The sequence below is a fragment of the Ursus americanus genome, chromosome 34 (assembly GCF_024610735.1).
Source record: "Ursus americanus isolate L20-20 chromosome 34, mUrsAme1.1.p, whole genome shotgun sequence".
NCBI classification, from domain to species: domain Eukaryota; kingdom Metazoa; phylum Chordata; class Mammalia; order Carnivora; family Ursidae; genus Ursus; species Ursus americanus.
In genome coordinates, this window is record NC_142160.1 from 8804044 (window position 1) to 8820624 (window position 16581).

Below are 16581 nucleotides of genomic sequence, written 5' to 3' on the forward strand. Positions count from 1 at the left end.
CCTGTAAAGCTGGTAAAAATAGTTTCCAGGAAGTCATCAGAGGGCAAGGAGTGAGTCCAGGACTGCTACGGACTTGCCCTGAAAATATGTGGGAAGGGAAGCACCAGGAGATGAGGGAAGTCTGTAAAATGTGCTGGAAATAAAATGCAAATGGAGTTGCCCATGATTGTCTTTCTTGTTTTGAACCATTCTTTTATAAACAGAAGTTTACTCTTAAAGGCTGGCAGATTTTTGCTATTTGTTTCAAAGCTTTGACTGGATACTTAATTTAACATTTTACCCTTGTTTTCTGTCATCCACAGTGCTTTCCAAGGTGCACTGCCAAAAATGCTTGATACACATAATTCGAGGATGGGTAGAAGAAAGAAGAAAGAATCACTCTTTGCCTCTGACTCCAGAGATAGCAAAGAGAACGCAGAAGAAACATGTCAAAATGTGCAATAATCGGAAGTCAAACAGTCCATGCTGTTCAAGGTCTGACTCCCCTCCAAATAAAGAACCTACAGGACCCAAGGCAACATCACCAATTTTTTCTTAAAATTTCTAATCAGAGTGATTCTTTACGGCTGAGCACCTCAAGATGTGTCTGAGATCCTGATGAAAAGCTTACAGGCAGATGTTATGGTTTGTCAGGTCAAAAGCAATATTTTTTGTTTTTTTCTTGCTGAAAAAAGGATCTGCCTCTAACGTTATTAAAGTCTGATAGGAAAAGTGTGTTTTTAAAATGTGTCTCTACCTTTAGAGAATTCCAGACACTAATGGCTTTAAAGTAATTCTTATACACTTTAGAATAAATGACATCCTTAAAAAATGTCTGACTTGGTATTTACGGGTATTCATATTCCCCCAGCTTCCTGTCTAGTTCGTCAATGCTCGCGTATGTCCTTAAGAATAATGCTTTAAAAGGAGAAAAATTGCAGTGCCAGAAAGTGTCAAAATCACAAGAAGAGGCCCCTATTTCACCCTTACATCCCCCCCCCCCCCCCCCCCCGCCGCCAAAGGTAATGGAATTTATCTTTAGGCCAGTGGCTTTTTCATGGTAAGCTCCCTGAAATTTAAACCGGGACTCTTGGTCCGTTGAGTCCTCTCTCTGTCTCACAAACGCCGAGGGATGTGCTAAAGAACAACGGGCTGCGTGCGGAATCAGCGAGCGCTGGGGCTGGTAGGAGGCAGAGCTGCCCTCCACGAGGCAGGCCTGGTTGCTGGGAGCTGCGCGGCTGTCTCGCACATACGTGGCAGCATTTCCGGTGCCTGCTGTCACTCACAGTGCTCTGCTTTGTCAATCTTGACACGCAGATTCCGAGTCCAGGCCCAGAGGCCAGGCAGCTGCAACCTACACACCTTCTTGGTGGAGGAGGGGAGATTCAGGAATATCAGGACCAGGCCTCTCAGGGGCTGTAAATACACAGAGGCAAGAGCAGAAAGATAGGGGGCGCCCTCTGTCCCCGCTCAACCTGCAGAGGAGGATCTTCCCTGATTCTTCATCTACGTAGGTTGTTCTTGGCGTGTCAGGAGTCTCAGAGCACCCATGCTCTTCTCCTATCCCATCCCACATCACTATTGTCCCTCTTGATTGTAATGCTCTTTCTCTCTCTCGAAGCCCCATGCAGACATGGTACTATGTCCAAGTTACCGACTGTTTAACTTTCCTGTAGCCCCTGTAACCTGCCTTCCTGCTGTGTCCTCACGTGGTGCAAGGGGCCAGGGAGCTCTCTGCAGTGTCTTTTGTTAGGAACACTAATCCCATTCATGAAGGCTCCAGCCTCATCACCTAAGCACCACCCAAAGGCTCCACCTAATATTACCTTTGGGGATTAGAATTGCGACAAACATCTGCAGGGCAGGGAGACATATTCAGACCATAGCATTCCATCCCTGGTCCCCCAGTAGTCACATTCTCTTCACATGGAGAATACATTCATTCCATTCCAACAGACCCCAAAGTGTTTAACCTGTTCCAACATCAACTCAAAAGTCTCAGGGCAAAGCATCATCTAAATCAGATATGGGTGAGACTCAAGATAGGTTCATCCCCCAAGGCAAACTGCTCTTTAGCCGTGAACCTGGGAAATCAAACAAGTTATACGCTTCCAAAACACAATGTGAGTCCGGCATAGGGTAAGTATACCCACACCAAAGGAGAGACATAGGAAAAAAAGAAAGGGTCTCTAGCCAAGTCCAAAACCTTAAGTCCCACTATGGGGAAGGGGCTCCCCCTTCCATAGTTTGGTATGGCCCACCCCCATGGCTCTGCTGGGCACAGCTCATTCTGCACCTCTCGTGGATTGGAGTCCTTTCTGGGTCTGTGGTTCTCCTGAGCTGGAATCCTAGGATGGCCTTGACCCACTGCTCCCCTAGGCACTGTCCTCCTAAGGGCTCTCTACAGGGGCCCCACCTCCACAGCTCTTGCAGCTCTGTGCATCTACAGAGAAGACACCACGCTGGTGCTGCCACCGCTGTCCTCCAGAGGGACAGCCCCCGGGGCCAGCACCATACCCGAGTCCCCCAGAACAGGATATGGAGCACTGCTGAGTGAGTGTGGTACTGGAATGTGAGTAGCCAAACCTTTGAGGTTAGGCAGCTTCGAAATCATCCTGCCCAGCAGGCCCTTGCACTGTGAGGCTGTGGTAGGGAGAGTAACCCTGTGATCTCCAAAATGCCTCTTGGAGTCATGCTTCTGGCTGGCCTGACTTCTGTTCAGATGGCTGACTTATCTCAAGTCATTTGGCCACACCTGTATCCTCCCCAAAGCACACTTTCTTATTTCTTTCAATATGGATAAGCTGAGAATTTTCCGAATTTTCAACTTCTGTTTCTCCTGTGATTAACAATTTCATCTTTCAATCATTTTTTCTCTTCTTGCATTTTACTATAAGCACTTAAGAAAAGCCAGGCTGCTCCCTCAATACTTTGCTTCGACATTTCTTCAGCCCAATACCAAATTCCATTGCTCACAAAATCTACCTTCCACAAAACAAGAGCACACGAACGTAACACGGCCAGGCTCTCGGCCACTTTATAACAGGGAGTGTGCGTCCTCTGGCGTCTGTAACACGTTCCTCATTTCCATTTGAGCTGTCATCACCATGACCTTTACCATCCACATCTCTACCAATGTCCTGCTCACGATGACTCTGCGATTCTCTGCCAAGACCAGGGCTTTCTCTACAGCTCTCCTCTTCTCCTAAGCCCTCGGGAAACTCACCGTTAACAGTGCTTTTCTACAAGCATCTACAGACTCTTCCAGCCTCTGCCTGTTGCCAGGCTCCAAAGTAACTTCCACATTTTTAGGTATTGGTTAGGACACCGCCCCTCTCCTGGTATGAATTTTCCATCTTCATCCCAGGTACTAGAACACAGACATGTTTTAGCAGGAAGGGCCAGCCTTCAAGCCACTGCTGACTGTTCATGCCCAGTGCCTAGCGTGGTGTCTGGGCTGTAGTCACTGAAACATAAACACTTGTTAGAAGGAAAGACAAATGCTTCTGGCCCCCTTTTCAGAACTTTCTTCCTTTTTTTCTTCTATCCGAGGGTCTCACTACTGGCCTGACTCCACAGGCTACATCTCTTGACCACCGTCCGTTTCTACACTTCCCCATCAGCAAGATGCTCCGTGTTCTCTGCTCCAAGCTAAGAGTGTTGGGAAGTATAGTTTGATAGAGACAGTCCCAGCATGGCCCAGCAGACACCCGGGGAGGAGCGAGCACACATCTATCTGTCCATGGTCAGGAGCTACTAATGGAGTCCAACTATTTCATCTTACAGATAGAGAAAACAAGACCCAAATTGTGAAATGACTTTTCTAAGGTCACATAGCGGAACAGGGAAGAGAACCCAATTACAACTAGTTAATGATAATCACTATTTTTCTAATCATGATTTTTCTAATAACAACAAGTAGGCAATGGGCACCTGTGTATGGCTGTCACACATACGCAATGTGCTGTGTTTACCACAGAGCCTTCATTGCATCAACTCTAATAATGAGCATAATACATGCTAACAATTACTGACTTCGAACTTAGCCACAGTGCTAAGCACTTTACATGCACTATCGCTTTAATCTTAGCAACAATCCCATACGGTAGCAACAGCACTGTACCCATTTCCAGATAAATAGCAGCTTAGCGAGTGTAAACGTGATGACATGTTGCGAGTGGCAGAGCTGGAGAGAGAATCTAGGCCAGTTTGAATCCAACGCCCTTTGTTTTAGTCATAATGCTCAACTATTCCCTTCGTCCTCAACAACCTTCTCTCCATGGGCTCCCCCCTCTCAGTAGTGAAACATGTCTAAGCATTTTCCTTTGTCTCTACCACTAGTGCAAGTGTCTCTCCTGCCACGGAATCCTGCCTGCAGTGGCGATTCCACATCAGAGAAGATATTTTTGCTGAATGGCTAGAATCTTGGCTTCTCGTTGCTGAAGCCCCAGGATGGAGTAGCATCCCACAGAAGTCTCCACATCGCCTCCTCTAAAGCCCACAGTGGCCCCAAGTCCCTCCCTGCCACCCCATGATGCACCCCTCGGTCTCTCTCTTTCCCCAGCTCTCACTTCCTCTGCCCTAGGAAGAACTGATGCTTTGCATATATTGAGAAGCTGGTCTGTGCCATATAATTTCATATGTAAGTCTTGTTTATCTTTACTGTAGTAAAGTACACTACTATAAGCTAAGACTCAGAGATTTTACTTGAAAGGCAATACATCCCAGTGGCCCAGTGGCTGAGGGCGTGAGCACTGGAACCAAACGCCTGAGTCTTGCCTTTGTTACTAGCTGTGCAACTCTGAGCAAATTATTCAATTATTCGATCTACTCCGAGGCTTAGTTTCCTCAGCTGTAAATTGGGGATTATGATGCTAATAACAGTACTCACTAAAACACAATGTGGTGACAATTAAATAAAATAATTCACCTAAAGGACTTAGAACAGTGCCAGGCCTAGTGAATTTTCAATAAGCTGGTATCGTTACGTGAACTATCCTGTTTGATCCTACAACTCTATAACCATCGTGAGCCGTATTTTCCAGGGAGCCTGAGTGATTTATCCAAAATCACACAGTTAATAGGTCAGAGCACAGGGAGCCCAGTTATTCCACTAAGTCACCTGAATCATATTCCACTTCCTTTTTCCCTCTGCCACAGCTGCCCTAACAAGGGACTGACTTCTCCCCTTGGGTGGCAGTTACTATAAGCACAGAGTTAGGAGTACATTTTGAAATAGTAAAAATTATATTATTAATAAATATATTATCTCAAATGGAGATTCAGAACATAAATGGCATGTACTGAGGATAATTAATATTAAACTGCATTAACTAAAGTTAATAAGATCACATTTCAGATCAAACTCTTAAAATGGGCTTCATGATTCCAATTCTGCCCCTGAAGTTTTTCTTCTTCTTTTAGCAGTTTGCTTTTTAAGGACACATGGCACTTTCTTTCTGAAAGCAGTTTTGGTATTTTGAAAATATAAGCAGATCACATAGGTTGCACAACATAACCATGAAAATAGAACTTCATGCTAATATCCATAAAATGGCATAGATATTAAAAGTGGAAATCAAATAGAAATTAAAGCAATAACTAAACTCAATGCTTCTAATGCTAACTTCTGAGATTGCCCAGTGGAGGGTTCTAACTACCACTTCCCCCACTCCTTACTGCAGGCCAGGAACTGCGCTGGGAGGGCACATTTTACATTTTCCTAGGAGGACCATTTCGCATTTTCATCTGTGAGGCCGTGTAACCTGGTGGGCACAACAGATCCTCCACTCCCATTACTGATGCAAAGGAAGACGTTTTAACTTCGCACAGTGTTCAGAACTAAGGGGAGTTCTTGCGCTTTGAGAAGCCAGCTGGCCAAGGTTCTGGCGAGGTCCAAAGCACAGCCATGGGGATCACTCTGTGAATGGCACACACCTCAGCTAATGAGGGGCCAGAGGAGCACCTCGGTGTGTACGCTGTGAAGCATGCTCTGTGCCAGACATCGATTTGCAAGACTACCTGGTAGGAGAGAAGAGCAACTGCGGGTCTCAAAATAAAACTACTCCAGGGCAGAACAACGTTCTGCGTCCTGCTCTCTCTGCTCCCTGTACTTTGTGGAGTGCCGCAGCACGGATGAGGCACGGGTGAGCTGAAAGGCGGCTGAAAGGACATCAGTGGCCCCGTGGTCAGTGGCACAGAACCTTCAAACCCAACCCTTCCACTGGCTAATAATCATGTCCTTAGCAATATTTGGTCTCACCGAGTCTCAGTTTCCTTATTTTAAAAATGAATCATAACTGGGATACCCATCTCACAGAAGGATGGTGATGGATAAATTGGTGATGTAGAAATTGCTTTGCACACTGCGTTATAAGAAGTTTATTTTAGGGGCGCCTGGGTGGCACAGCGGTTAAGCGTCTGCCTTTGGCTCAGGGCGTGATCCCAGCATTATGGGATCAAGCCCCACATCAGGCTCCTCCACTAAGAGCCTGCTTCTTCCTCTCCCACTCCCCCTGCTTGTGTTCCCTCTCTCGCTGGCTGTCTCTCTCTGTCAAATAAATAAATAAAATCTTTTAAAAAAAAGTTTATTTTAATTATTTGTTTGGTAATGGGGCTCCAATGTGAAAATTTGATTAACTGCATAATTATCTGTGGGTCAAGAGTGGGAATTTCTTAATGGCAAGAGTCCTATATGCAAAATAAACACCCACATTACATATTTACCTTCAATCCACTGACAAATGAAGACTTCTGCACTTTTAACAAAAACGTTAGGAAAAAATTACTAAATAATTGGGAAGTTACGTCTTATAGGAGGTTGTTTGGATCATCCTTTTTATTTCAGAAAAACATTTTTTTTTGTTTAAAATTATGGTAATAGATGTTTAATGTATTGTTTAAACAAGAATTTAGACAACACAAATAAGAAAATAATGAGTCAACTGTAATTTCATTACCTCGAGATGACCCCATTAACATTATTAGCTAAATTGTTAATTTTTTCTACATATATGTATATGGACATTACACATATTGAACATTACATTTAATAAAAGTGAATCACACAATATACATTGTTTCGCTTACTAACACTATGTTGGGTACATTTTCCCATGTTAATGTATGTAGTTCTATAATATTATTATTTTTTAGAGATTTATTTGAGAGAAAGAGAAAGTGCATGAAGGGAGAGGCAGAGGAAGAGGGAGACAGAATCTCCAGCAGACTCTGCTCTGAGTGCAGAGCAAGACATGGGGCTCGATCTCAAAACCCAGAGACCATGACCTGAACAAAAACCAAGAGTTGGACATTTAATTAACTGTGCCACCCACACGCCCCTATAATATTATTTTTAACAGAGGCACAGTTTTCTCTTATGAGCATACGGGGTAATTTATTCACCAATGACTACTTTTAGACATTTATTCCCAATGGGTTTACCATTAAGATGAACATATTTTATATAAGCATTTTCACGCTTTTATAATTTTTCCTTGGGATGAGTCTCTCATTGTAAAATTGTTGGAAAGTAATTCTTTTTAAAATTTTATTTATAAGCAATCTCTACACCCAGCGTGGGGCTCAAACTCACCACCCAAGACAAAGAGTCGCATGCTCCACCAACTGAGCCAGCCAGGAGCCCCAGAAAATAAATTCTAACATAGATTTTAAAGGATATATAGATTTTTAAATATATTAACATACTCTCAAATTAAACTACAAACGAGATTCTAATTTACACTCCCACTAGCATTGCACAGGGTTGCTTGTTTCTATATATTCTCATCTACACTCAACGATATTAAAAAGAACCTTGTCAACCTGAAAGGTAAAAATTGTTACCTAACTTCTGTTTTAAGTACTATTTCTTTGATTACTAGAGAGAGCATATGATTTTTGTGTATTTATCACATTTAAATTTCTTCTTTGAAAAAAATGTCCCGACATATGTTCTTAATCTTTTTTTCCAATTTGATGCTCATTTTTTTAAATGATTTATAGAAGCAAAGTAGGCAGCCTTTAAAACGGCTCGAAAAAAATCCTTGCCTTCTGGTGGTCACACAGTTGTGTAATCACCTTCCCTTGAGAATGGGCTGGAAATAATCACTTTCCTCTAATGAACAGAAGATGGCAAAAGTCATGGGATGCTGCTCCCGAGAGGTTATAAACAGATGTAACTTCCATGTTGCTCACTTGCTCTTACTGTCTTTACTTTATCTCTCCTTCTTTCAGAGCCCTTGCTCTGGGAGAAGCAAGTTCCCATGTTGTGAGTAGCCCTGTGGAAAGACCTGAGAGGCAAGGAAATAATGTCTCTAACCAACAGCCAACAAGGATATGAGCCTTGTCAACTGCCATGTGAGTGAGCCAGGATGTTCTATGACCTGACAACAAGCACATGAGTGAGCTTGGAAGCAGATCCTTCCCGATTGAACCTTTTAGTGACTGAAGCTCTGGTCAACACCTTTACTGAAGCCTTCTGAGAGAAAAGCTGCAGACAGATTCCTAACTCATAGAACCTGTGAGAGGATAGTGGGTTGCTTGAAGACACTAAGTATTAGCATAATTTGTTACACAGAAACAGCTAAGTAATTCAAGGAACTTTATAAAACATGGCATAGTAGATTTTTAGAGACCTCACACCGAAAGATGCTGCATAAAATATTGACACATTTCTTAATGTATACATGAGCTGCCAGCAAAATAAAGGGATCTCAGAGGTTAGAAATGACAAGAAGTGAAAACCCAGGAACTAATAGGCAAGTACTAGAGTCTATTTTGCCCTCAAGATATCTGCCAGTCCCTGATGGCTTAGGTCCTCGTTTGAATAGACTGACAGGACTGCAGCAAAGCCCAGGGCCTGAGCAGCGTGGGAGGTCTGACTGGAATCCCCTCACACATAAGTCATCAAAAGTCTGACTTGATCAGTAGGTGATCTAGAAAAAAAATCTACCATGCAGGAGATAGCAGTGATATGTCCCTGGCTTGACCTTGGACGGAGCAGAGAGAGGAGTGAAAAAGAAGGAAAGCTTCCCGTTAAAACCCCTAACTTCAAACCCACACAACACAGAGGTCTGGGGCTTGAATTTGTACTGTGTCATATAAAATTCTAAGCTAAAATTTAGTTTAAAGTATTTCCTGGTTGATAATTCTCCAACGTGCCTAGCAGAAGCAAACGCAAATTCCCTCTGGAGGAACACACTATACACATGTCTAAAAGAATTTCTGTGGATAAAAGAACCAAGGCACAGGAGCTCCCCAACTTCCTTAACACAGGAAGGAACTAAAGCCACAAGCAAGAGTCAGGAGAAACAACAAAACACATTATTACATCCGTAAAAGCTGCAGATCATGGAATGATCAAACAGAGAATATAAAATCAGTATGTTTTAAATGTTTACAGAAATAAATGAGCATGTTGAAAGAACGATGAAAAAACATTAGACTACTAAAACTGACCATATGTTTGAAAAACTAAACAGAACTTTGAGAAATGTAAATATAGCAATTTGCATTAAAATGTCAATGGGAGGGAGAAGCAGAAGATTGGACACAGCTAAAGAAGGAATCTGGAAAATACACGTGAGAATTACAGGGGAACTGACACATGGAATCAGAGATGTGAAACATGAAAGAGAGGTTAACAGACATAGAGGACAGAGGGCACAAGATCTGCAAGTGTCAATGGAGTCCCAGAAGGATAAAACAGAGAATGCAGGAGAGATGACATGAGAAGAGGCAATAAATAAGAATTTTCCAGCAATGATTGGAGAGATACCAGTTAGGAAATTCAAATAGGGTAAATGAAGGTATCCGCACTTAAACATCAAAATAAAATTGCAGAGTCCCAAAGAAAAGTTCCAAACTTTAGAAGTTGGGCAGCCAGAGAGAAAAAAACAAATGATCAGTGATAGAACTATGATCAGACTGACAGCAGATTTCTCGAAAGCAACTGCTTTAGTTTCCTACTGCTGCTTTAACATATCACCACTAATGTGGTGTCTAAAGTCCCCACCACATTAATTTTCTTACAGTTCTGAAGGTCGGAAGTCCAAAATGAGTTCCAAGGGACTAAACTCAAGATGTCAACAGGGGAAGCTCCCTCTAGAGATTCCGGGGGATCTTACCCCTTTTTGGCTTCTAGAGCTGCCAATTTATGGCTGCATTAGCTCAGTCTCTGTTCTGTTACCACACATCCTACTACTGACTTTGCTCCCCTGCGTATCTCTTATATGACCCTTGTGATTACATTGGGTTCATCTGAATAATCTAGGATCATCTCCCCATCTCAAGATCCTTAATTTAGTCACATCTGTAAACTACTTTTTACAATGAAAGGCACCATATTCACAGATTCCAGGTATTAGAACATGGACATCTTTGGGGCCTCATTATCCAGCCTCCCACAGCAAGAGTAGAAGAGAAAGACAGGGCATAGTATCTTTGAAATGCTGAGACCTGGACTTCTACATCTGGTGAAATCATTACTTAGGAAATGAGATGAAATAAAGATATTTTCAGAGCAACTAAAATAGAGAGTGTTTGTTCTTTAATTCACTAAAGGAATTTCTAAAGGATGAACTTGAGGAGAAAGAAAATAATCTCAGAAGAAAAATCTGAAATTCTGAAGAATGATGAGCTAAGAAGTCAATAAATACATGGGAGAATTTAGACACAGACTGAACAGAGGAAAGGTAAAAAATAAAAAAGATTCGGAATAAAAAGACATAAATAAAAATGTAACAGATATTTAAAATAAGAATCTTTTATGAATCATTTATGCCAATAAATTAAAAAACTGAGGCGAAACACACGGATTTCTAGAAAAATATAAATTACCTAGATAGATCAGAAGAACTAAGAGATCTGAATGGTTCTGTAAACATTTAAAAAAAAATGACCTAGTAGTTAAAAATCCTTCCACAAAGAAAACAGATTTGGTTGATTTTATAAGCAAATTCCACTTGCATTCAAAGAATAGATAGTTAAAATCTTACACAAACTCTTTCAGAAAATAGAAAATACTTTCCAAGTAATTTAGGCCAGCTAATAAAAACTTAATGCTAAAATCTGAGAAGCCTGGGGCACCTGGGTGACTCAGTCAGTTAAGCATCTGGGATGGAGCCCAGCATTGGACTCCTTGGTCAGCAAGAAGCCTGCTTCTCCTTCTCCCTCTCCCCTTGCCCCTTGCCTCTGCTTGTGTGTGTTCCCTCTCTCTCTCAAATCAATAAGTAAAATCTTTTTAAAAAATAAAATAATAACTGAGAGGCCTAAAAAAGATAAGAATGGCTAACTTCACTCACCAACATACATGAAAATATCCTAATAAATATTAGCAAACTCCATCCCTCAGTATTAACTTATTTAGATTTATTTCACAAAAGCAAGACAGGTGCCACATTAGAAAATCTAATAGGGCAATCTGCCAAATTAACAGACTAAAGGGAAGAAGTCACATGGCTATCACAAAAGGTGTAGGAACACTGATAAATTTTCACAATCAGGAAAAGAAAACTTTTTTCTTAACCTTAAGAAAAGATATCTATAAAATCTAAATGGATACCATATCCAATGGTAAAATGTAAGACATGTTTTATGTAAAACCAGGAACAAGATGAGAATTTTCACCATTACCACTTCTATTCAAAATTACATTGACCATCCTAGCCAGAAAAAGATGTAAAAGTTATAAGATTCAAAATGAAGACAACTCTTATTATTCATAGGTAATATAGTTGTTTACATAAAACACAAAAGTATCTACAGACATTATTAAAATTGATAAGAGTTGAGAAAGGTAATGAGACATCCAAAGATACCATCAGAGTGAAAAGACAAGCCACACACTGGTGAAAGACATTTGCAACACAGTAACAGACAAAAAATTTGTGTCAAAATATATAAAGAACTTCTACAAATCAATAAAGAAAAGACCCTACTGAAAACTGGCAAACAATATGAACAAACATTTCAGAGAATAGGACATATGAAAAGATGCCCAACGACATCAACATAAAGAAAACACAAAACTGTAATGCACTGGCATTCCATACCCAATAGATTAGCAAATACTTTTATCTTTAATGTAGAATAACAAATGTGATGAGGACTAGAGCAACAGAACTTTCATTCACTCTTGGGGCACAATTATACATGGGTACACGCACACTGGAAAATAACTCAGCACTACCTTATAGAATTGAATGTATGCTTGCCAAATGACTCCAGAATTCCATTCTTAGGTATATACCCTAGAAAAATTCTTGCACATTGGGACCAAGAGATATGCACATAAATATTCACAGCAGCATTACATATAACTGCAAAAAAATTTTAACAAACTGTATGCCTATGTACAGAAGATTACAAAAATGAGGCTGTATTCATACAGAGGGATACCAAAAAATTTCAATTGAATGTGTTAAATAATGCTACTCACCAACACAGTAGTCTCAGAAGTATAAAGTTTGTGAGAAACACAAATCACAAAAGATACATACAGTATAATGTTATTTATACAACATTAAAAGATAGGAAAATGAACCACTGTATTATTTAGGGATATGTACATATATAGAAAATTATAAAGTACGATGCTGAATTACAGAAGTCATCATATCTACTCTTGATATTTTTCTAACTTTTCTGTAGCCGTTATTATGTAATGTGCTTGCTACTGTTTCAGATGTGTAATGTTACGTACGTTGTTATTGGACGTTCCTGGAGCGTTGTTGTCATCATTGGTGTTGTTAAGAACGAATTAAGAACAAATGTTGACTTTTAGCAAAACACTTCTCCACATCTACGTAGAGGATCATTTATTTTTCTCCTTTACCTTACTAATGTGACAGATTATGTTAATAGATTTCTTTATGTTGAATGATTTTTATATTCTCCATTTACAGGATCACACTATCATGTTATTTATTCTTTCAATAAACTGATAGATTCTATTTACTAGCATATTTTGGAACTTTCTGCCTATAGTAATACGTATAATTGACATGCTGGGGGTTTTCTGTTGCTAGTTTTTGACCTAGTTTTGGTTTTGTGGGTATGTTCACATTGTAAAGTCAACTGGAAAGTTTTCTCTTTCCTGTATTACGGAATCATTTACATATAGAGAAATATTTATTCTTTCAAGGCCTGAAAGCTCCCAAGTGTAACACCCCCTGGACCTCAAGTCTTTTTCAAGCAGTTCTCTGACAACTTTAAATATTTGTTTTCAATAGAATGTTCTCTTCAGATTCTTTTTCACTACATTTCACATTTTTCCACCTATCCCAACGGCTGGAGGTCAAGGAAAGGGCATGCTTTCTTCACCCCCCACGTGATGGAGGGTAGAAGCAGGCTCAGAGGCACATGAAAGATAATTCATGGAGGCAAGAAATTTGAGCGCTTATGTGGGACGGATATGTGCTGCATGTGGGTGTTCTGAAGATGGCCAGTAGCTTAGTAGCAACCTAAAGCCTCAAGCTTCTTAAAAGACAAAGATTCTTAATATCCAGAACACGGAATCATTTTAAGAAGGGACCAATATTAGGTCCATTTGTACATTTCAAACTCTTTTTTTTTTTTTTTGCTACAACCCCCAAAAAGCAATATAATCCACATTACCATGTAATTATACACACACCCCAATGAAATAAAAATTTCACAAAACAATACTTATCCTTTCTGCCTGTAAGTCACTCTGATCTATTCATTTTTTTAAAATACTGTATAAAACTCACTAAATTGTTTTCATGACTTACTAAAAGACTGAAACTGGCAATTCGAAAAATACCACATTAGGGGCTTGACAAAGGATCTGTCCAAGTGGTGAGTGGTAGCACAGTGGAGGAAGGAGTGAATAGGATGGGAGTAGTTTATTCATCAAACAGGAGGGGTCAAGTCAATCCAGCACATCAGATGAACTTCTAAATATATAGGGGTCACAGACCATCTTTTCCTGAATTTGCCTGTCTCATAGACTATCATTTGTTCCAGCCAAATTTCTTCCGAAATGGATTTTGTGGAATATAAATTCTATTTAAAACCCAAAATAATCTGAATAATAGTATACTTAAGTTCCATTTAAAATTATGTATTAATAGAACTTAGGCAATTCAAAGCTTTTATCTTTGCATTCAGAGTTCCCAAATTTAGTAGCCTCTAAAATAAATCCAAAACCTGGATTGAGCTAGCCTATATGCATAAATAATATGATACACGCCTCCGAATGTGAAATTGGGGGAAGTACACATTATCTGGGCCCACCTTAGAAATGTTGACACCTTTTTCCGCTGCCTTGAAGGGATGTGGGTGGGTGAGAACTGACACCAGCATAATAATCCACAGGCATCTTGTAGTAAAATGAAAACAAGCAGTGAAATTGCCATTGTGGGAAAAATTTAATTACCAGGGAAGTCAGTTTTGCTTCAGAAATGACGAGGATAAAAAATATATATATAATTAAAAATGCCAAACAATATGCACTCAAATAAATCAAAATATCCTATCTGTAGGAAAACAAGTGAGGGCAGCCTGATGGGCTCCTCTAGCTGCCACTGAGTCAATGATCGATCAATGTACACGTCAGATGCAGCTCTTACTGAGTTTTATTTACAATATAATTGTGGTTTGCAAAGCAGTAGAGAGTATCTTTCAGTTAACCCGCTTCATCGAGAATGAAAAGAGAGTTCAGGGGAAAGTCCAGGACTTAAGGGCCATTCCGAAGTGGGAGTTTCAAGAGAAAATGGGGAGTTGGCGTTGGCCCCTTGCAGTATTACCTTTGTCAAGCTAGGTGTACTCTGTGCAGTATAGCCTCTTTCTCCCCCCACCCCCGCACCTCCTCTAGGGGAGTGGGTCCAGAGAGCCATGACTCAAGAGCCAGAATGAAGGTCAGATGGCTCCAGAGAGGGTCTCAGAAGCCCTCGGAGATTCACTGGAATCTGCCTCCTGGATCTGATTTCCTTTCATAGTACAGTTCAAGAAGCCCCTGACCCCTGGGTGAGCCTGGGAGGGCTGTATGTATTCCAGAGTGGAAGCAAGAACACATGAGGAAAGACAGAAAGGGAAAGCCAACACTCGGAACTAAAAGAGTATCACCATGTGTCCGATTCTGGAGGGAAGGACAAAGATTCTGACAGGGGCCAAGGCAATGAGTCAGAAGGCACGGAGGTCAGGATGGGAGCCGGAAATGTGGGGATAGGCAAGACATGCTGGAAGTCAAGGCACAGCACGTGAAGACGGCAAGGGGTCTGTGTGTTCACAGTAAGGGGGCCGGACGCATGGCATGGACTGAGAGCTGTTTCAGACTCAGAGTTAGGCCTGACAATACTGCAATGTGGTCTCAGTCACTGAGTGGTCAGACCAGGCTGAGGATGGCCAAAGCGGTGGAGAGGAAATGAGAGGAAACGTCTGCAAACCAGCTCCTCGGGCACCCTTAGCTGTCAGCCATCATCTCATCACCTTACGAGAGCACTTCTCACACCTGCACAGGGATCACCTGGACATCTGGCTAAAGTGCAGATTCTAATAGGGTCAGGCCTGGGATGGGGCCTGACATTACGCTTCTCCATCAAGCTCCCAGGAGCTACTGATGCTCCCCATCTGAGGAGCACAATCAGAATAACAAGGTCCCGTAGAAGTTTTTTGTTTCATTATTTTTGCTTTGTTTTGTTTTTAGACAGAGAGAGAGTGTGTGCATGCACGTGAGCTAGGGTGGAGGCAGAGGAAGGAGAGAGAGAGAATCTCAAGTAGACTCCCCCCAGAGCACAGAGCCCCAGGACTTGGGGCTGGATCCCATGACCCTGAGATCATGACCTGAGCCAAAATCAAGAGTCTGATGCTTAACTGACGGAGCCACCCAAGCGCCGCAGTCCCTTAGAAGTTTTTAAACTCCTCTGAGGTGCCTGTCCCCTCAATGTTTCTCTTCAGGAGTTAGAAACAGAACAATTCCTTAACTCTATCTGCAACTATACTCCTTATCACATACGTACACACACCATATCCTCTTTATATCACCATAATTAAGGGACAGAATTCAAAACAGGACTGGGACATCTCTGTCTTCCTTACTGAATACCAAAGCCCTGGCTTATAGGGATCAGGACAGACTATAGCAATTGATGGAAGGGAAAGAGGGGACAAGACGAACATTTAGAGTCCACCACGGGGACGATGTTTACTGTGCTAGGTGGTGCACACCATGGCTAAAAGCTGGCTGAACTCCTATATTCCAAGTCCTGACTCAGTACTTTTCTCACATTCCCTCATCTGCTGCTCACAACAAACCCATGTGTTGTGATTTATTAAAACTCCCAGGCACTTCAGTGGCTCAGCCAGTTAAGCGCACCACTGCTGATGGCAGCTCAGGTCATAATCCCAGAGTTGTGAGACTGAGCCCCGTTCATCAGACTCAGCACTCAATGCGAAGTAGGCCTGGGATTCTCTCTGCCCCTCCCCCGACCCCTCTCTCTCCCTTTTTCCCTCCCTCTTTCTCTATCACAAAAACAAAAACAAAAACAAAAGCCATCTTACAAAAGAGAAATCTAGGTTTCTAGGGTTTAAGCAGTTGCCTAAGGTGACAGCGGTTCAAAATGGGCAAGATGTGATCCC

The 16581-nt window shown here is 41.5% G+C and overlaps 1 long non-coding RNA gene across 1 annotated transcript in view; it reads right to left on the reverse strand.

Moving 5' to 3' along the window:
- The window catches only part of LOC148107169 (uncharacterized), a 362214-nt gene that overhangs the window by 127938 nt on the left and 217695 nt on the right, over window positions 1–16581 (reverse strand). The window lies entirely within an intron of this gene.